This window comes from Lissotriton helveticus, chromosome 8 (genome assembly GCF_964261635.1).
Source record: "Lissotriton helveticus chromosome 8, aLisHel1.1, whole genome shotgun sequence".
Lineage (NCBI taxonomy): Eukaryota > Metazoa > Chordata > Amphibia > Caudata > Salamandridae > Lissotriton > Lissotriton helveticus.
Genome location: NC_136069.1, coordinates 1,653,013,884 through 1,653,037,692, shown reverse-complemented (window position 1 = coordinate 1,653,037,692; position 23,809 = coordinate 1,653,013,884).

The following is a 23,809-nucleotide window of genomic DNA, read 5'->3' as shown; positions in this document are numbered from 1 at the left end:
AAAAGCGACCCCAGAGGCACCCAGTAATTTCCCGCCACCATTAGTTCCGACCAAGCTACGTCACAAACCGACCGCAGCTGATATTTTTATTTCGTCCTATTTGGACGACACAGTTCCAGAATATGCCAATCCTGTTCGCGCTCCGCCTGTCCCTGTAAATCAGGCACTTCCCGTTCCTCCAGACACCGGAGTACCTGCTACGGTACCCCCGGGTCAGCCTGCCATACAAGTTCAGCCCACGTTACAATTACCGACCCTGCAAGCACGAAGAATGTCAGTCGACGATTCTAGTCTAGGGGCCGCAGGAGGAGGTCCTCCTCAAACCCCGCCGCCACACAAGCGTTTGTCAGCACTCGAATTACATGCTCAAGCATCACAGCGTACTCCAAAAAGTAATAAGTCAGTTACAGAAATCAGACAAGCCCTTGCCGAATGCGTCTATGACACAGTTCCAGGCGAGTATAATATGGTTTTATATTCCGTACGCGTAAGAAGGGTGACCGAGTATCTAGTCACCTTACCAAATATGAAAGAAGATCTAGACAGAATATATCGTTTCATCCGTACAGGGGATGATCCAGAAAGTATAGGCGAGATTATGTCTCAAAGGAAAGCCGAGATTCAGCTCATGATATTAAAGTTCCTGATCAATTGTCTAATAAGAGAACAAGATTATCCGTCTAAAGATCCCGCCGAAATGAGAATCCTAACAAGGTGGAGTGATAATATAGCCGAGGGTAAGCACAAGACCATTAGTGCCATGGAAAGTATGTACAAGAAAATTCGTAAAGAAATAATAAGGTTACACGAACAGCGTAAAGCAGCACAAGTAAGCGAGAAAGAAAGTATCTCTGATCCTGAAGAGGAAGAGAACGAGAATCCCGCCAGAATAGCGTATGTAGGAAAATCCAGATTTCCAGATCGTCATTTACGTCTAGAACCTATGTCTATTTTTCATCATCCAGCACCAGAACGAGGTTCTCTAGAACAAGTATTTCAAGCTACCGATCACATTCTGAAATCACGAGTCGGTTATAGCGAATTAAGTACCATGCATGAACAAGAACTAGCCCGATCAGCAGTCCGATGGATTACTGATTCTACCACTTTTCCAGACGAAATAGTGGCACAAATGTTTCTGAAACTGCCCCCAGCCGAGCAACGACTGGTGGGTATGTATATGATCCAGCACCTCATTACCCTGTATGAGGGTCAACATTCTGATCCAGGCCCGTTACATGATATCCTGAACGAGTTACTCCAGTACAGATGGAGAGGTCTAGGTACCGATTTAATAAGTGTCATTCTAGAACAGCGTCACAAATATAGAACGTTTCTGAATCCGCATTTTGTTCATGTCTCACCCCCAGAAAGTAAACCATTTTACATAGACAGACAGAATCCGCTACGAGAAGTCCACCCAGTCCAAGGGGCGGGTGGCGTAATGCAACGAGTGTTTGTATACACTCCGATTTCAAAGATGGAACTCCTTGAAATGAAGAAATTAATTCCCAGTCATGACAAAGATCCAGCGGGGTTCCATAGAGAATTAAAAGACATGCTCCGTATGGGAGAATACACTTACCCAGATATCATTAAAATGTTAAAGGTCCTGCTACCCGCAGGGGTGTATGAAAAGTTAAAGGAAAAAGAATGGGAGGTGGGAGAGAAAAAGATCGATTGGGCAGCTCTAGAAGCTGAAGACAAGGCACGAGTACCAGGTACCGGTCTTGGAGATAAATGTAGAGAATTACCAGAATTATTGATTCAAGTTTTACCCAGATTATTGACAACTAGGAAAGAAGACTGGGATGCAATCTCAGCCTGTAAACAGAAGCAAGATGAGGACATTAGTGATTTTTATTCTAGATTTGAGAAATGTTTCAGTATCAACAGTGGTCTCAAGACAAGTAGTGAGTCGTACCCTCATCTTTTCGTTACCAAATTAGTCGAGAATTCAAGTCCACAAATTAAAAACCGAGTTTTGAAAGTCGAAAGCACCTGGCAAGCAAATACTCCGTCCCAGATGCTCCAGATGCTCCAGTATCACCAGAATAGAATCAGAGAGGAGCAAGAACACGAAAGAAAACGTATGAAAGACACGAAAATGAAAGTGCTAGTTGCACAATCTGTTCCTCAAGACAGTCAGAAGAGGGGTCCGAATCAAGCCAGTCATCCTGCAGCTCCCGTTAAAGGGAACTGCAATTATTGTAAACAGCCAGGTCATTTTATAAACGAGTGTGCAGTTCTGAAACACAACATAGCTACTGGTAAGACTAAAGAAAGACCACGTCCGCCTAGACAAGAACAAGTTTCACAGATTCCTCAGTCACAGAATGCACAACAGACAGTTACAGTACCGCAGCCTATTGCTGCAACACAGCATGTTACATCGCAGATGTACCAGTATGCACAGTCCGAGTATCCAGAGTACCAGTCATATTCATGAAACAGCCTAGAGAGGGAGGTAGGCTTGCCTCTCATCGAGATACCTGTAGACCAAGAAGGTCCCTATGTTCACAGTCAAGTATTAGGGAAAGACAGAAAGTTTTTGATCGATACAGGGGCAAGTAGGACCACAATTAGTCACGCCGAAGTACCAGGGGCTCCGCTCTCAGGCTCAAGAAATGTTTCCCTTGGATTTTCAGGAAAACCCATAGTTAATGAGATATCTAAGCCAGTTACTCTAGAAGTAGGTCCATTGTCCCGTACTACTGATCTGTTACTTACTAAGTCATGTCCAGAAAATCTATTAGGCATTAAGACACTGAAGGAATTAGGTGCAGTTATTTGCTGTTCCCCAGAGGGAATACGTCTGTTCCTACGTGACTTTAAGGGTCACTATGTATTACGAGATTTTGATTCAAGATTGTCTAATGTTCCGCAGCATTTATGGGCGCAAGGTCCAACTGATGTAGGTTACATGCAAATCACACCCTATCGTGTGACTCTTAAACCAGGTGTAGTGTTACCACGAATCAGGCAGTATAGATTGCCACCTGAGGCTGTAGCAGCCTTATCCAAAATTATTGACGAGCTCATGGCTCAAGGAGTAGTTGTAGAAACTGACTCCAATGTATGCAATTCTCCGATCATTCCAGTCATGAAACGTACTGATCCAAATGCACCCCCGGTATATCGATTAGTGATTGATTTACGAGAGCTTAACAAATGTATTATTCCTCAGTACCCAGTTGTCCCAGACATTTCTTCCCTGTTAACAGCCATTGATTCCGAAGCCATGTTTTTCACTGTTATTGACCTCAAGAATGCATTTTTTAGTGTTCCAATTCATCCAGACAGCCAGTTTCTTTTCGGATTTTGTTTAAATGGAAGGAGCTATATGTTTACACGCGCTCCTCAAGGTTTCACAGAAAGCCCTAGTATTTACAGTCAAGCACTCAAGAGACAACTAGACAACATTCACATGCCAGCTGACACTGCCCTGCTCCAGTATGTCGATGATCTACTGATCACAGCCCGTTCTGAACGTGACTGCGAGCGTGCATCACTTACAGTTCTGTATTTTCTAGCCGAGATGGGGCACAAGGTGTCACCTTCGAAGCTTCAATTCTGTGTCCAGCAAGTGGTATACTTAGGACACTTGCTGTCCAAGAGGGGTAGGCAGTTGACACCCGACCGTATCCAGTTAATAGCGAGTCTTCCCCAGCCCAGAACTCAGAAGGAGGTACGTGCCTTTATCGGCCTTACTTCTTATTGTAGACAATGGATTCCCCAGTATGCATTCCTAGCCAAGCCACTGATACAGTTAACGACACAGGAGGCAGCCGTATCGACTGTCCTCCCTTGGACATCTGACCATACACTTAGTTTCAACGAGTTAAAGAAAGCCCTATGTCAAGCTCCAGTTCTAGCTACACCGAACTACAGTAAGCCTTTTACACTTTTCGTTACTGAACGCGAAGGTACAGCATTATCTGTTCTCACACAAGATCAAGCAGGTCAATACAAGCCCTGTGCTTATTTTTCGAGCACATTAGATCCAGTCGCCCAGGCGTTGCCTGCGTGCCTCAAGTCAGTTGCAGCCACAGCACTAGCTATCAGACAAAGTGATTCTATAGTTTTAGGACATTCCCTGACAGTACAGGTCCCACATTCAGTAGAAGTTCTTTTAAACCGAACACAAACTCAGCACTTGACAATTGCACGTTTAACAGGTTATGAATTGACACTGTTCCAGCCACACATAGAAATTAGACGCTGCAACGTTCTGAATCCTGCTACACTGTTACCATCAGTTAGTTCAAATCCAGACACACATGATTGTGTGGAAGTAGTTAACATTACGACAAAGCCGAGACAAGACCTAACAGACATTCCGTTACCAGATCCAGACCTGACACTTTATGTGGATGGTTCATGTATGAGAACTAGTACAGGAGAACTAGTCGCCGCGTATGCAGTGACTACTGACACTGAAGTTATTGAAACACACCGTATTGATACTCTGTCCGCTCAAGCAGCAGAGCTAGTCGCTCTGACACAAGCCTGTATACATGCCAAGAACCTGAAAGTTAATGTTTACACAGATTCACGTTACGCATTCGGAGTTGTACACGACTTCGGAGTGCTCTGGCAGGAGAGAGGTTTTATGACTTCTCATGGAACCAAGATTCAGCATGGTCTCCTTATTCAAGCCCTGTTAGATGCCATACATTTACCGACGTCTATTGCTATCATGAAGTGCAAAGCACATACGAAAGTTACTGACATTATTTCCCAAGGTAATGATTTAGCAGACCGCACAGCCAAGCTTACAGCACAGACTCCAGACATTCCAGTTAATCAGACACATATTCCAGATCTGATTACATGCATGACAGTTAAGGACCCTACTCAAGATGTCATAGATATCCAGTCACATGCTACTCCCGATGAAATCAAGAAATGGTCTGTACAAGGAGGGGTCCAGACAGATCAAGGATGGTTAACGAAGGGTAGAGCCACATGGTTTCTCCCCGATTCTATGGTTCAAGTCATTATCAATACCGCACATAGTCCAGCACATTTAGGAGAAAAAGCTATGTTAGACAGTATCCAGAACATTTGGTTCAATAAGCATTTACGAGCTGCAGCCAAGCAGAAAGTCCGTACCTGTATGATATGTTGTCAGTTTAATCCAGGTAAAAGTGTCCCGGTGGAACAAGGTGGTTTCCAGCCCCCTGACCACCCTTTTGAGGTCCTCCAGATGGATTATATTCAAATGGAGCGATGTCGAGGTTTCAAGTATGTCCTTGTAGTTGTATGCGCTTTGTCCAGATGGACAGAAGCATATCCAGTCCCAGATTACACAGCCGCGACCACTGCCAAGCAGTTGGTTCGTGAATTTTTCCCTAGATATGGACTCCCTAGAGTCGTATATTCTGATAACGGTCAGCCATTCTCATCCGAACTCATGAAACATGTTTCCCTGTTGTTAGGGTACCAGTGGAAGTTCCATTGTGTACGCCATCCAGAAGCAGCTGGACTAGTCGAAAGGCATAATCAGACTCTGAAAATCCGTATAGCAAAAGTCTGTAAAGACAAGGGTGTGGACTGGTTAGTAGCTTTGCCAGTCGCTCTGTTTTACATGCGTATGGTCGCACATTCCAGATCAGGTCTGTCCCCGTATGAGGTCGTTTTCGGCCGCCCCCCCAATATGTGGGGTACTCCTAGACCCCGAAGTATTACCGATGTTTCATGTAATATGCTGACAGATTACCTAGCTTCCTTGATGTCTGCCCTCAACTCATGTCGTTCACAGGTTGCCGCCGCATTTCCAGACAATACCGAGGTGGCACCGCACGAGATCGTTCCAGGATCCCTTGTGATGATCAGAAATTTCGACAGATCAAGTTCGCTGGAACCACGTTGGAAAGAGCCACGTCAGGTCCTCTTGACCACCCGAACTGCCGTCAAGTTGGAAGGCAGGAAGGGGTGGGTCCACCTTTCTCATGTAAAACTTTTCAAAGGACCGAAACCAGTCTTTAAAAACATTCCCAAGAACATTTCCCAGGATTCGAAGGATTGCCAGAACATTGTTTTAAAGGACTGTCCCGCACAAGACATTGTTACAACCCCTCCCTTGTTAGAGAAAACTCCGCAACAGGAGTATAAGTTAAAGCTCAGGTCTAATAAGTCAGCCAGTTTGATTGTATAAGTCCTCCCCTAGGTGAAACGGTTAGACTGTTTCTGACATGTATAAAATAGACCCCCATAGTGAGAGAGTCAGTCAAAGCTCAATCAAATGTATCGTTTTTCTGAGTTTCATATTATTTCTCAGCATAATGATTTCCTGCACCAGCTACGCACTTTTCCTGTGTTTTCCAGTTCCTCATGTAAATATGTCTGCTCATGCTACAGTAGAACACACGTTTAGTGATCTGCCTCCTCACGAATATTCATACCGCCTCGCAATGCGTAATAACACATTTATCCGTATGTTACATTATTCACACCAGACCAGCAATGCCACTAATTGTTGGGTGTGTGGTCGACTCCCCCCTTTCCAGACACCGAAGGGAGTTCTGCCACTCTTTCCTTACCCATTCTCACACAATGGTTCGTGTGGAGCATGGTCCACGTTAACGTCATCCTCAACAGATATGTCTTTTCTTAACAGTACATGTTTTCCAGACAAGCAAGGTCTTCCCCACAGAACAGGTTTAGATTTAGAAAATGAAGTATATAATTTAGGAAATTATTCGTCGAATTTCATGGTCCTGAATGTTCAGTCTGATACTACTCCAGACTCACCCGCTATTCCAGTACTACCAGTCAAAGGCGAATTATGTGTCCGTAGTTATGGTTCTGTACATATAGGTCATAGTGAATGTACTACTGTTATCGAGTATAGTGACAGTAGGAAATCTATTTTTAAAGCTTCACGTCATTCTTATTTTGTTTGTGGTCAAACTGCATATGTCCGTCTGCCCCTCGATTGGGAGGGAACCTGTTACATTGCTTTCCTACTGCCACCTGTTTTTCTAGCCCCACCTGACTATCATAGGAATTCTTTCTTAGTACACACTAGACACAAGAGAAATCTCCCGATTGTCGATTATACTGAAACCGCCGCAGAGCAATTCATTGATATAGATAAAGGTGTTTTCCCTTATTTAGGTACAGTTGTAAATAGTAAGCTAATCCGTAGGTTAACAAGAACCCTTGAAGCAGTAGTAGATGAGACTGCCTCCGCTCTAGGTAATTTAACTGAAGAGCAATCCTTTATGAGAATTGTCGTTTTACAGAATCGTCTCGTCCTTGACGTCATACTGGCCGATAGGGGCGGGGCCTGTAGAATTCTCGGATCCAGTTGTTGCATTTTCATTCCAAATAACGCGCCGTCTGTTTATTCAGCTATAACCAGACTCCATAAAATTGCCCATCTGTTACACCAAGATCCAGGCACCTGGACATGGTCCGGTTGGTTCTGGAATGTAATTTCCACCTGGGGATGGAAAGTCCTGTCCTTTCTAGGTATTGCAGTAGCGATTATATTTAGCTGCTGCCTCTGTATACAATGTGGCCCTGCGATTTGCAGCATGTGTGCTACCTCTTGTATTCCCAGTATTCCCAGTCCCAAGCCCTGTTCTAAATCCCGTTCCAAGACAATTCGAGACGAGCAAATGGTACTGTATGAAATGATAGACGGTATCATGAATATTGATGTTTCCTGATGGAAACGTAGTGACAAGGAGGGAATGTGGAAAAGTAAATTTTGCCATGTTCTGTGTCCCTACGCCTCATCCATCATGTGTTATGTGTGCATGATCAATATGCATATGTTATTCCCCATTTCTGATTAAAGACGCAATTACAGTTGTGTCCACCTCTAGTATGTTAGTTTCCAGTCCTCGTGAATACTACGAATATCAGGCCTATGTAAGTGATGTTGCCACGTTTCTCAGTGTGCACGTTATTCAATTATAAAGTCCCCGTTTTCCAGGCCTCAAAAAGGGCCCGGACCACAGATTCAGCTCCTGTCTCCTGAAAGCCTCGCTGAGGAGCGATACAGCCCCCACCTGTATCCTCGACCCTTCACTTACTTCCTGCCTCGCAGTGCCCGGTGCACCCCGGCTCTGCCTCTGAGTCTGCCAAAAGTATGTTATAGTTCCTGCTATCAGTTCAGTCCTCCTCCTCTGCATTCCTAAGCTACTGAACTGCATCAATAGTTTCCGTCATTGTCTAGCCTTCTCGTTTCCACGTTAGAGAAAATACTGTATTTAATAGTCATTTAATATTCTTCACGCACTACATGTAGAATAATGCATGGTCCAGTCTTAGAATCAAGTTAGCTTCTCCCCTCATGACTTCTAGTTTATATCAACATGTTCCCTAAACATTAGATACCAGATAGGGTTTAAGTACATGTCGCTCCGACCCTCCAGACTCTAGTCTCTGCTCCTAGCACAGAGTTCGTAGCCCCCAGCTTCTCCTAGTAACACGTCATTGCTAGTTTTCGCGCACCATTAGGTTAGGGGTCCCTGCTCCTTAGGTAGCCCCCTCCTATGTGTCCGCCCATTCATGACATATTCTGTTACGTTTTGCATCACATGTCTAAGTAAACTCCCCGTTACACCTCTTATTACTGTTATCTCTCGCGACTGCTACGCGTCACGCCTTCTACTCCACCTACTGTTACGCCTACTGCAATGTACTGCTATGTGTTTGCGCTATGTATATAAGTCAATGTTTTGTTATTGAATGTTAGCGCGCTCATCCCAGACCCAGCCCCGGCAGCTGCCGGGCCCTGTCCTATTGTCCTATTGCCTTATTGTCCTATTCGGATCACTGACATAATATCGACGACACAAATATCGAGATACACAAATATCGAGTCAAAAATATCGATTGACAAAATATCGACTCCCTATCTTCAAACAGGTAAGTACCAAAATATCGACTCCAAAATATCGACTTACAAAAATATAGACTGTCAAAATATCGATTTTTTTAAATGTCTTAAAAGTAAGTTAAAACTAATATAGTAATAAATATATTTAATATAAACTTAGAAATAATTATTAAAAAAATATAATTTTAATAAATAATTTATATAATTAAAAAAATTATATCACCAAAAATTACACACACACACACATATATATATATATATATATATATATATATATATATATATATATATATATATATATATATATATATATATTTAAACATATTATTAAATAAACATATATAACATTTTAGAAAATGTTTAAAATTTATTGTTACAACTATAGTGAGTTCAACATTAGCAAAAGTGTTGGATAGCGTAGAGGTAAAATTTACTACTCCCACTCCAGTGGGTGCAACAGTAGGGAAAGCGCTGGATAGCGTAGAGGTTAAAATTACTATTCCCACTCCAGGGATGTATGACGTTACAACGCATACTTTTACAACGCTTACCATTACAACAAAACTTTTACAACGCAAAAACTTTTACAACGCATACATTTACAACGCAAGATTTTACAACGCATATACCTTTACAACGCATACCATTACAACATAAGTATTGGTAAGTATATAATAATTTTTTGAATATAAATTAATAAAAAATATTATAATATAATTTAATATAATTTAATTTTATTAAATAAATGTAATTTAAATGTAATTTTACCTTATTTTTACAAAGTACCCCTGTACCCCAAAAACCCAAAACTGACCCTGAACCCTAAAAATACCCCTTTACCCATAAACTGAAAACTGACCCTGAACCCTAAAAATACCCCTTTACCCGAAAACTGAAAACTGACCCTGAACCCTAAAAATACCCCTTTACCCAAAAACTGAAAACTGACCCTGAACCCTAAAAATACCCCTTTACCTACAAACTGAAAACTGACCCTGAACCCTAAAAATACCCCTTTACCCAAAAACTGAAAACTGACCCTGAACCCTAAAAATACCCCTTTACCTACAAACTGAAAACTGACCCTGAACCCTAAAAATACCCCTTTACCCCAAAAACTGAAAACTGACCCTGAACCCTAAAAATACCCCTTTACCCAAAAACTGAAAACTGACCCTGAACCCTAAAAATACCCCTTTACCTACAAACTGAAAACTGACCCTGAACCCTAAAAATACCCCTTTACCCCAAAAACTGAAAACTGACCCTGAACCCTAAAAATACCCCTTTACCCAAAAACTGAAAACTGACCCTGAACCCTAAAAATACCCCTTTACCTACAAACTGAAAACTGACCCTGAACCCTAAAAATACCCCTTTACCCCAAAAACTGAAAACTGACCCTGAACCCTAAAAATACCCCTTTACCCAAAAACTGAAAACTGACCCTGAACCCTAAAAATACCCCTTTACCCAAAAACTGAAAACTGACCCTGAACCCTAAAAATACCCCTTTACCCAAAAACTGAAAACTGACCCTGAACCCTAAAAATACCCCTTTACCTACAAACTGAAAACTGACCCTGAACCCTAAAAATACCCCTTTACCCCAAAAACTGAAAACTGACCCTGAACCCTAAAAATACCCCTTTACCCAAAAACTGAAAACTGACCCTGAACACTAAAAATACCCCTTTACCCAAAAACTGACAACTGACCCTGAACCCTAAAATTAAAATATTTATCAATTAATCAATTATAATTAATTACCAATAATATTTTAATTAATTACCAATTAATAATTAATTAACAATTAATTTTTTAAAAATATCAATAAATAAATTAACATATTTAATTAATTATAATTAAATTACTTCCCACCCTATTCCCCTATAAACCCACAACCCGCTACAGAAAATAAATTACTAAAATTAAAATATTTATCAATTAATCAATTATAATTAATTACCAATTATATTTTAATTAATTACCAATTAATAATTAATTAACAATTAATTCTAAATTATTATCAATAAATAAATTAACATATTTAATTAATTATAATTAAATTACTTCCCACCCTATTCCCCTATAAACCCACAACCCGCTACAGAAAATAAATTACTAAAATTAAAATATTTATCAATTAATCAATTATAATTAATTACCAATTATATTTTAATTAATTACCAATTAATAATTAATTAACAATTAATTCTAAATTATTATCAATAAATAAATTAACATATTTAATTAATTATAATTAAATTACTTCCCACCCTATTCCCCTATAAACCCACAACCCGCTACAGAAAATAAATTACTAAAATTAAAATATTTATCAATTAATCAATTATAATTAATTACCAATTATATTTTAATTAATTACCAATTAATAATTAATTAACAATTAATTCTAAATATATATCAATAAATAAATTAACATATTTAATTAATTAGAATTAAATTACTTCCCACCCTATTCCCCTATAAACCCACAACCCGCTACAGACTTATATTACACAAAAAATAAAAATTATTATTAACTTACCTTAAATTCGATATTTTTGTTGTCTATATTATGTCTAGTCGATATTATGTCCATTCTATATTTTTGATTCGATATTATGTCCATTCTATTCGATATTAATTTTCTCTAGTCGATATTTTTGTTGTCTATATTATGTCTAGTCGATATTATGTCCATTCTATATTTTTTACTCGATATTCTGTCCAGTCGAAATAATTGACTCGATATTATGACTGTACACCGTCCTATTCCTATGCAGGTTGACCTGATCCTGTCCTTATGCTGTAATAAACCTGCAGAAACTCCTACTACCTCGAATCTTGACTCTTATTTATTGAGCTATCTGTCATGCTATAAATCTAGTCAAAAATAGGGTATTATTTATTTATTTACCACAACATTGCCAGATAAACCAGACTCCCTAACTGGTGGAACATTAGTCAATACTGCCACATAAGGGGCGCAATCTGGTGGTAGATCAGGTTGCGAGTAGCCATACTGCCTTATCTTCTCTGTAACCTTTCCTGGCTTATCTGATAAAGTTGCTATGCTAGGTGTCCTTATACACACCCTAGGCACGGGCTCAGGCATAGCCACATTACCGGGGTGTGTCTCCGACTCAGGTGACACCAACACCAGGCTCTCAGCCCTGGTACTGATATCATTAGAAATACCCTTGGGCCCTGGGTGTTGGTTCAGGAGAGCTCCCAACCTAAATACCTCCCCCGAAATAGCATCGAGTTTATCCATTAAAGGGTTAAAAATGTTATCAAGCTTTGCTTCAAAGATGCTAATCAGAACCTCTAACTGTTCTGGGGCCAATTTGACCTCTGAGGTATTAGTGATAGTTTCAAATTCACTAGTAACAATGTTGGGTATTGGGTCTGGTCTCTTCTTATTACGCTTCCCAGCCCGTTTTTGCACATTAACTCTACCAATGTTCTTCCCAGACCTTAGTACCCTTTGTTTTTTTGGTGCCAGTGAATCGGATACTGATAAGTCGGGTAAAGACTCGTGCATAGACATTTCAGGCTCTAATTCAAGCGATTAACCCTAGTGGTTAGCATAGGGGACACCAAATTACCACTTACTTCCGTACTGGTGGTTGATATGGATATGGGCGACTGTAATTGATTGGGTGGGGTAACAGAAGGACTCCCTCGCCCTAATGAAAGTCTACGATCTTTGTTAATTTTGTCTACTACCTTGACGAGGTAATTGTCAAGAGTAGCTAGGGCAGGACGAGTATTTAAGCTGTTACATTTAGACATGTTTTAACACTCTCAATATACTTCACAATATAAAAAATTCTGAAAGCCTTAGCAGGAATAATTCCAAATTATAATAATGATTAAAACAAACACAGTCCAAGGCATCAACAGTCAAGGGGCAGCCTACAATAGGTGGTTACATGCTCTCAGACAGTAACGGGGCAGAATAGATTATGGATACCTGAACTTTAAACAGAGCCAAAGTCCGTGGCCCTGCCCTGCCCTCTCTGTCCCGGACTGTCCCAGACTGTCCGCCCTTAGTCCGGGCTTCGTCCGGCTCGTCCCGCGCGCGTCCCGCGGTTGCGGGAGGCGTTCCTTCCTTATCAAGCGCCTCCGGGCGCGGTGTTGCTGGCGTCAGGTGGGCGCCGCCGGGGCACCTGGGTAGTGTAGTCCTGCCGTTCCCCTCACGGCGTTGGCTGGACTCTCCCCAGTGTGGCCGTTCCCCTCACGGCAATGGCAGAGTGCTGGACGCCTGGTAAGTCTTGAAAGAAGCTGCCCCAGTGAGCGCTCGGCGCTCCTTCCTTATCAAGCGCCTCCGGGCGCGGTGTTGCTGGCGTCAGGTGGGCGCCGCCGGGGCACCTGGGTAGTGTAGTCCTGCCGTTCCCCTCATGGCGTTGGCTGGACTCTCCCCGGTGCGGCCGTCCCCCTCACGGCAATGGCAGAGTGCTGGACGCCTGGTAAGTCTTGAAAGAAGCTGCCCCAGAGAGCGCTCGGCGCTCCTTCCTTATCAAGCGCCTCCGGGCGCGGTGTTGCTGGCGTCAGGTGGGCGCCGCCGGGGCACCTGGGTAGTGTAGTCCTGCCGTTCCCCTCATGGCGTTGGCTGGACTCTCCCCGGTGCGGCCGTTCCCCTCACGGCAATGGCAGAGTGCTGGACGCCTGGTAAGTCTTGAAAGAAGCTGCCCCAGAGAGCGCTCGGCGCTCCTTCCTTATCAAGCGCCTCCGGGCGCGGTGTTGCTGGCGTCAGGTGGGCGCCGCCTGGGTAGTGTAGTCCTGCCGTTCCCCTCACGGCGTTGGCTGGACTCTCCCCGGTGCGGCCGTTCCCCTCACGGCAATGGCAGAGTGCTGGACACCTGGTAAGTCTTGAAAGAAGCTGACCTAGTGAGTCCTTCACACAGGGGCATGTCTCTGAGGGACACCTAGCGTACCCTTCACACAGTGTCATGTGTGAGTCACACTTAGCGTACCCTTCACACAGGGGCACATCTGAAGAACACCAAGCGTACCCTTCACACAGTGGCACATCTGAGGGACACCAAGCGTACCCATCACACAGGGGCATGTCTCTGAGGGGCACCTAGCGTACCCTTCACACAGTGTCATGTGTGAGTCACACCAAGCGTACCCTTCACACAGTGGCACATCTGAGGGACACCTAGCGTACCCTTCACACAGGGGCATGTCTCTGAGGGACACCTAGCATACCCTTCACACAATGTCACGTCTGAGGGACACCGAGCGATCCCTTCACATTGTGTCATGTGTGAGGCACACTAGCAAACCAGTCACACAGTGGCACATCTGAGGGATTCCTAGTGTATGTCTGATGGCACACCTAGTATACTCACCACACAGTGGCACATCTGAGAGACACCTAGTGTACCCTTCACACAGGGGCATGTCTCTGAGGGGCACCTAGCGTACCCTTCACACAGTGTCATGTGTGAGTCACACCAAGCGTACCCTTCACACAGTGGCACATCTGAGGGACACCTAGCGTACCCTTCACACAGTGGCACATCTGAGGGACACCAAGCGTACCCTTCACACAGGGGCATGTCTCTGAGGGGCACCTAGCGTACCCTTCACACAGTGTCATGTGTGAGGCACACCTAGTGTATCCTTCACACTGTGGCACATCTGAAGGACACCTGGTGAGTCCTTCACACAGGGGCATGTCTCTGAGGGACACCTAGCATACCCTTCACACAGTGTCATGTGTGAGTCACACCTAGCGTACCCTTCACACAGTGGCACATCTGAGGGACACCTAGCGTACCCTTCACACAGTGGGACATCTTAGGGACACCTAGCGTACCCTTCACACAAGGGCATGTCTCTGAGGGGCACCTAGTGTACCCTTCACACAGTGTCATGTGTGAGTCACACCTAGCGTACCCTTCACACAGTGGCATTACCGAGGGACACCTAGCGTACTCTTCACACAGTGGCACATCTGAGGGACACTTAGCGAACCCTTCACACTGGGGCATATCTCTGAGGGGCACCTGGCGTATTTTTCACACAGTGTCATGTGTGAGTCACACCTAGCGTACCCTTCACACAGTGGCACATCTGAGGGACATCTAGCGTACCCTTCACACAGTGGCACATCTGAGGGACACCTAGCATACCCTTCACACAGGGGCATGTCTCTGAGGGGCACCTAGCATACCCTTCACACAGTGTCATGTGTGAGTCACACCTAGCGTACCCTTCACACAGTGGCACATCTGAGGGACACCTAGCGTACCCTTCACACAGGGGCATGTCCTTGAGGGGCACCTAGCGTACCCTTCACACGGTGTCGCATCTGAGGGACACCGAGCGTACCCTTCACATAGTGTCATGTGTGAGGCACACTAGCATACCAGTCACACAGTGGCACATTTGAGGGATTCGTAGTGTATGTCTGATGGCACAACTAGTGTACTCACCACACAGTGGCACATCTGAGAGACACCTAGCGTACCCTTCACACAGTGTAATGTGTGAGTCACACCTAGCATACCCTTCACACAGTGGCACATCTGAGGGACACCTAGCGTACCCTTCACACAGGGGCATGTCTCTGTGGGACACCTAGCGTACCCTTCACACAGTGTCACGTCTGAGGGACACCGAGCGTACCCTTCACATAGTGTCATGTGTGAGGCACACTAGCATACCAGTCACACAGTGGCACATCTGAGTGTCGCTAACTGCTGTTAGCAACAACTTGGTAATTGGGCGGTAAAAGAATCGGCGATTTATCAGCAAAAAAGTGACGTTAATGCGGCGATAACGCCCTTGCTAATATGCGCTTTGTTTTGTACCATTGGAGGATGTGTTGTGCTAGATTTGGACTGAATGCTTTCCTGAGATTATTGGTTACCAGAGTTCCTCCGATCATAGAAGATATTAAGGTTGGCTATGGGTAGATATTGAGGTCTATATGAGCAGGCAGTGTATGAGGTTAAGAAGACTGCAGATGCTTCAGGTGAGAGTGTGAATATTTTAGAAACATTGGGAAATGCCTGATTGATCTTTCAAGAGATATTGAAGTTTTGAAGAATTGTCAGGTCTATTTTGCGGCGGTCTTTGAGCTTCCCACTGGTAGAAAATTAACAGTATATCACTGACTGCTTATGGCCAGGTGTTAGAGGTTGAAGATAATGCACATGCAGTTCAAGGAGCAGAGAGCATATTAATTCTAGAAAGATAAACTGCTGTGGAATCACTTATTGTCCTTCTTGAGGCACTGTTAATGAGGACAGAGTTAAGGATGGGGGCCAAGCTGCTACAAGGGTTACCAGTACCGTACTGGGCACTTTAGGGGTTTTGATAATGCAATATGTTTATTCACGACCAAACAAACCCCTCCTCTTAGCAGAGAGGGCCGATTAGATGAAATGCTGCTGATCTGGATTGGCAGCCGTAGTCTGGCTGAATGTCCCGGATGCGAGCTCAGCGCAGATACCCCTTCGCCAGCAGCTAGGCAGAGGTGTGGACAATATCCACGTGTCACGGGCACTAGCTCGGGAAAGGGGGCACACAGTGGGGGCATAGAATCTAGGGGTGGGCGGAATTTGTGTAGTCGCGTTACGCAAATCTCCGCGAAGTGGTAAAAAATCTCCGCAAACACACAGAAATTCCAAGAACACCAGGAATTGCTTGTTCGAGGTGCTTTTTTCCGGTTCGCAATTGCTTTTTGCATGCTCGGGGGGGAAATATCTCACGAACACGCATTTTGAGAACGCAAACAAGCAAAAATTTCGCGAAGTTGCGGAACGCAGATTTTTAAGCAATTTCACGTTCTCCACGGAATGCGAAATTACCCAAATTCCGCAAATTCCGCAAGTGGAATGGAATTTGCAGTCCAGGCCTAAAAGAATCCCAAACCTTCCCATGGTTATCCATGTGAAAGCGAATGACTTGTGTAGGCATTGAAGGACTTACAGGGCAAATTAGAAGGTTGTCCACAAACATGCACAGTTTGGACAAAGTTACTGCCCAGGAAGAGACAAGGTCTGTAAGAGACTAAACAGGGGAATTAAGGCATTTTGTGTTAGGAAAGGAATAGCAGGATTGCGTCATGATGGATTCAATTATAAAGTATCAGCATTGTTTGAGAAGCTGGAGTTTATTTGTCAATTTTTGCGAATATATTCTTCCTGATCGAAAATAGAAGGTGTTCAACAAACTTTCAGATCGCAGGTTCACAGTGAGACAGAGTGCGGAGTGCACACCAAGTCCCCAGAGGAGGGTTCTTCAGGGCATGGAGTTAAAGGCCTTTATTTTTAAGCAGTAGACGGTAGTTGGGTATAGGGCCCGATGTAAGGGGTGTACCATTGAGACACCAGAACCCAACTGTGATGACTAATTCATAAATGCTAACCAATATTTCTCAGCAGCACCTTCTGCAAAAAGTATTCACATAGTATAGTACCTCATATATCTTCAAAATTAGACCGATACCGGCTTTGTTCAGGTACAAATTAGATTCCTAAATTCTCCTGGGCCTAGTACATGTCCAAAAGCACATAAAATAATAATTATTTCATATTGCAACTTCTTCATAATGTGAAGGACTCCCAGCACTTTCTAGCAACACAGTGTTACTGATTTCTTAAACATATGCAGTACAATCTTCACGTGTTTGTCAGGGCAATAACACCTATTCAAGGCTGTAAAAAGGATCACAGTGTAAATAGTAATTAATACATCTGATAATATGCAAGTCGATTACCAAAAAGGATACACATATTATGGTCACGTTTTCTAGTGCATTCCTTAAACTTTCCAGCCCCTGTTATGACTCATAGACCTTGTATTGCTGAGTAAACAATTCACTAATGAAAGGGGCTGTCCATTTTAAGCTACAGTTTTAAATGATCTATTTCTAATTATATTTATTATTATTATTATTATTTTTTGCTACTCTATAAACAGAGAGGGGTAGTTTCTATGATCACAATTGTACCTGTTCTCAGGAGAACACATGTCCTAAATACATTTAGGACCATATGTATCAAGCCTGTGTCCCGTTTGCAAACGGGCTGATTCTCAGAATCAGCTCGCTTTGCGAATGGGAAAAATCCTTTTGGGATGTATGGGCCATATGTGTGTGCAATGTATCACACAAAAACCCACTGGCAAAATAAGGAATCTCAAAATGTGCGATTCTCTATCTTGCAAAAGCAATTAAGGAATTGCAAATTGTGATTCCTTAAATGCAATTCTGGAAGCACTAGAAATTTGCCATTTGGCCTTGAGGAATCACAAATTACCACCATCTTCAAGTTGGTGGTAATTTGTGATTTTCTAGCAAAAAGCACTTTTTGCTTTTCTCAAAGTGCAATTAAGGAATATGTAGGATTTGCAAATTTTTTTGCAAATCCTACATACATTGCATTTTGTGATTCTCAAATTGCAAATCACTAAAAATCGCAACTTGAGAATCACAAAACTCTTTTTGATACATATGCCCCATAATTACTATTATATGTAAATCGTTAGGTTCAATTCAGTTGTTTAACTATAAGACTAAGTCAATCCCTCCTTGTGCTGAAGGCATTGTTAATACATTAACATTCATCTGTGAATATGTATGTTGGAGTCGTCTGATAACTACAATGTACACTCTGCACCCTGCGGTTTGCAGGAGGCCTTACATTTAAAGTCCAAGTGACCTACAGCTGCTCCCATCAAACAACTATAAACACTACCTTATCAGTCAGACTTTGAACTTCTCATCTAGTTTGTTTACTGAAATAATTGTAAGGTTATTACTTAAAAGAAGACTAGGGGCTTCAATAGTTCCCGATGGGTTCCTAATTATCCTTCATAGATGTTCATGAATACCAACTCATCCAATGTGACTGTCCACAGCGAATGTACGTTGTTACAACGCATGTTGTAACAACGCATGCCTTTACCACGCAAGTCTTACAACGCAAGTCGTTACAACGACTTAGGTTGGAGGGCGTGGATTTAGGAATCTTATAATTTTATATTCCAACACCAGTCCCCGTAACAGTAGGGAAGGTGTTGGAATATAAAATTGCAAGATTCCTTATCCCACAGCACCATCCAGCGCAAGTCGTAGTAACGACTTGCGTTGTAATAGCTGCGGGATAAAGGCACCGCGGTGTAAAAACCGCATCGTAAACGATGTTCCCCGTCCACAGCAGGTGATAAGATGGAACACAGTGGTTATAAAGGGATCTGTTGCACAATAATTGGCACTTGCATAAGTCACTGAGAGATGATATTGGTACTTACCAATTGTGTGTTGAGTTATTTTGCACAAGTGATAAACAAAACATTTTGCACTACTATATAGTACTCAGCGCCCATGAGGCTATAATGTAAAAGAAAAGAAGAATTCGAGGATATATGTCGGCATTAGAATATGCTCTGGAGCGGCGGCCCGTGCAGGTAAGCACGGTGGCCATGGGTGAGAGGGGTGGAAGTGACCAATGACAGAATAGGGAAATTAAAATGCATAAATAAATAAAACCAATTACCTTGTGCTCGCCGCATCGCCCTCAAAGCAATCAAATCCTTAAAGTGAGGAAAGGTCTCTCATGCCCGACAAGATCCCTGGTGAAGGTTCTCGAACAGAGCCTACAACGTGAGCTCCATCCATTCATCGTTTAACACATTTATATTCTGTATGGTGCCAACATCCCTGATTCCTGGGAAGGGACAGAAAAGAAACCCATATATAAGAAAGGAAACTGAGATAATCCAGCTGATTAGAGACCGATTAGTTCAATGGACAATCTTCAACAGACCTTTGCTAGGCAGGTGCTTCAGAGACTACAACTGTGGATGGCAGAGAATCAGATGCTGTTCTCCCTCCAAGCAGAGTTCCGTATTAAGATCAGTACAGCAGGCCAGGGGCCTCATTTATGTGAAAGGGCCTGCGTCAGACTTACACCTGCTGTGAGGCAAGCGTAAGAAATTGACGTATTTGTGTCCTAGAAGTGGCGCAGTGAAATGTTATAGATTTCACTGCGTCACTTCTATGACCCTGCCTTGCGTCAGAACGCCCCCCTGCATACATTATACCTGGTGTAGGTATAATGTAGCGCAGGGGTTTACAAAGTGACGCATCTACCTAGATGCGTCACTTTGTAAATATGGTGCAACAAGGCACATTTTTTACGCTGCTGGTGCGTCACAAAAAGTGACGCACCAGTGGTGTAAAAGTGACGCACGGACTCATAAATGAGCCCCCAGGTATTTTGTTTTGCTCTACTCTATTGGACGTTTGTGTTTCTATGCGAGGAACACCATCTGAGGCCTTTGTTGGTCTTAGGAACAGACTCAACCGAATCCCGTGGGGAGTGGCTCTGGTAGGCTCTCAGAAGAATGGATGCTTCTAATAGCTTAGGGTCTGATTACGACTTTGGTGGTGCGGCACTGGATCCGCTCTGCCCCCGCACTGCCAAAGCTATGGTCAGATCACCTGCCAGGTTAGGAGTTTCCTCCTGTCTGGCTAACTGGTTTTTGGTGTTCCCATGGCGGTGCCTCGGAAAATGGAACTGCAATGGGAATGCCAAAAACAGTTCCTGCACGGCATGGACCTTTCAGTCCATGCCGTGCCGGAACTGGTGTACATGCACACAGGGGGGCACATGTTGTGCCCCCCTGTGTGCATTCACATGCTGAGGAGACACAGAGGGGCTTGCAGGACCCCCTTTGTTTACTCTCTGAAATGGTATTCATGGAGTAAGAACGACAATGAGACCGCCGGCGGAGAGGAAACTCGTAATATGCTTGGCAGAACAGCAGCAGTCTCGAAAAGAATGGCGTGGCCTCCTGACCTACGCAACACAGCCAGGGAATGGCGGTTCTCTGGTGGCTGCAATGTGTCTGTGGCAGTCCGACCGCCTGAAACGTAATATGGTGGTCGGGAGACCACCACACCTACGCCCCCACGAGTCTAGTGATCCGTGTATTGTTATACTCGTAATCGTGCACTTAGTGTCTATTCTGATAAGATTACACACAAACATGCCCAGGTACGGTGCCATGGGGGTAAATGACTGAGTACATATCGATCTAAAGTGGAATTCACAAGGTTGGCTTGTTAGCGCCCACATTATATTTTTTGTACATCAATGATGCGATTAACTATTGGATAGAATATGATAACAACTCCCCAAAATTGAACGACATCAAGATTCCAGACCTTCTATTTGCGTTACTACGAGTTTGAAAATGGTACTTAATAGGTTTTCAGAATTCTGCAAACAGCGGGGACCTTCAAGGGTAGGATTTCTTTTGGATGATATAATAGAACAAGTCCATAGTTTTGATGATATGGGCACATAAATACCCAAGACGCTTGGTTTTGGCCCACAGCTCATGAGGAGCATCTTGATTCAGCGCAGAGCTGCTGCCATCTTAAAAACATACAACGCTTCTCGCTTTAGGCTGCAGTCCCCGGCACGCCAGGTGCATAGAGCAAAGGTGCAGGGTGCTGCACTCTGGGAATTCCATAGTTTACACAAACTTTCCATGGCAGAAAAAAATATATAAGATTAATGGTAAGCTTATATTCCAGCACTCCACCATTCCACCTCTTTTTAGACATTGACCTAAAAGGAAGTATACCATGGAAGCAGAGCTATAGTGGACTGGCCTCCGCAACATAATGTGTCCCGATGATGCCTGCGCTTGTCCCTGGTTGAGACATGTCCACTCCTGGTTATTTTACTTGGGGATGAAGGAATTGTGGAATGACCCTGCTTGTATCTGAGGATCCTCAACAGATATGTTGACAACTAAATTATGAATAGCTGGCAATCTGATGCCAAAAGTGGTGCTTTGATTAATAAATGTCCTTGATTTTAATTGTATTGTCAAATTGGAGTCTTTTTTTAGATAACACCTTCTTTTGCAAAAAGTTTATATATTAGATTTACTCTGGGGATTCACCCAAAAACAATATCAACCAAAGGTGGAATGAGGAAATGGCGAACACCCGGCTTGTGGTGTTGCTGTTGAAAGAGAAGAGCATTTGTCATTCTTTTTGCCCCACGCATTATCATCTCCCCTCTCAGTGGATACACCATCTATGTAGGCATAGGGCATAAGACACTTGACTGCTCCGAGGGTCTTGAAAACTGATGCTTCTGACTGAATGGCTATTGGAGTCAGCAGTTATTTGCACAATGTCTTGGGGGGAGAAAACTCCTTAAGAATTCTGATATAGGAAAAATCTTGGAGTGTTTTAACGCAGGGGAGTTCACTGCCCCTCTGGCAGAGCGTTCCGCATTCAGTCCCACCTTAGAGTGGGTGAACTAATTATCTTGTTATTTTGATAACAAAATTAAGTCAATTTACTCCTCATTCCCAGTAGCCAATCAGGATGTGCCCATGTTAGGCGCAGCATTTCCAGAGACTATGGCTTCCACTGAAACCACTATCACTCCGTCCTTAACTGAATTCGAGCCTACCACTTCGGATGAAGTGTTAGAAGCCCTCAAAAAAATTAAATTGGGTTCCCCCACCGATTTATTACCCCCTCTTAGATGCAGTGGGATATTCCCGCTTTTGGCCGGCACGCTGACCAACTTCTTTAACCACTCCTTTGAGAGTGCCTCTATTCCTAGCAGCTGGAAGCTAGCCCAGGTCAAGCCTATTCTCAAAAAGCCCAACAGCGACCCCTCCACCCTATCCAATTACAGACCTATATCCCTTTTACCATTCTTTGGGAAAGTACTGGAACATCTGGTAAATAAACAAGTTACCACCTACATTGAGACACATGCATTGTTTGATCCTTCACAGTCAGATTTTTGTGCCGCTCATGGTACGGATACCGCAGTCATTGAGATAGTGGATAACATTCGGCTCTCCCTGGATAGAGGGGAGTCAGGTATTCTGGTCCTGCTGGATCTATCAGTGGCCTTTGACACCATCTCCCACAGCATTCTGAAACAGCGGATGTGGGAGATTGGTGTCAGGGGCAATGCCTTAGCCTGGTTTGAAGATTATCTCACCGGCCGCTATACCTATCTCAAAATGAACACCCATGTGTCCAGGAACAGGCCTCTCACTGTGGGGGTACCTCAGGGGTCGATTCTTAGTCCCCTATTGTTCAACCTATATTTGACCCCATTGGCCAATATTAAAAAATCTTATGGCTTCTCCACAGTGTCTTATGCAGATGATACGCAGGTATTAATTACCTGCAGTTCTCAGTTTCCGGACACCTGTATAAGGTTCAAGCAGTGCATGGTTCACATTAGCAGTTGGATGAGTGATAATAAGCTCCAACTTAATTATAGCAAAACTTAAATCTTGCTATTTGGCAAAGCCAAAACCATTTGGTCCCAGGATTGGTGGCCTCACGAACTCGGACCCTGCCCGGAGCCTAAAGAAGTGGTGCGTGACCTGGGCATTATGCTAGACAGTGCTCTGAATTTCATAAATAAACTACTGTGAAAATTCAAACAAGTTCTGACTAGTAAACTAGGATTTCAATCCTTTTGATAGGAGCAACCGGTAAGAAATTTGGATTCATACATTCACATGACTCCTGCCCACAGCCAGGTGCAGAATGTAGAAAGTGCACTTCTCTGGTGACTGCAACATAAATATTTATATGACTGTTTCTAAATGCCAGGTGCAGGGAGCAGATTGTCCAATCACAGAATGCCAGGCTGTTATTAATAGACATGTGAATGTATGAACACTGTGAGATGTACAAGGGATGGATATGACCTGGCCTTATGGTTAAACAATTAAACTGAACCACAAGATATACCAGTAATTAGGTGTAACTAGGACATGGAATGCTATTGAAAATCCGAATAATCGCAGAAAATATATTGCAGAAAATATATGTCTGCTTACCGGGAAGCACAACAAAACAAAAATAATAATTAGCAATTAATAATAAAAATTATTGTAGTATAAAGATGCACAATTCATTTT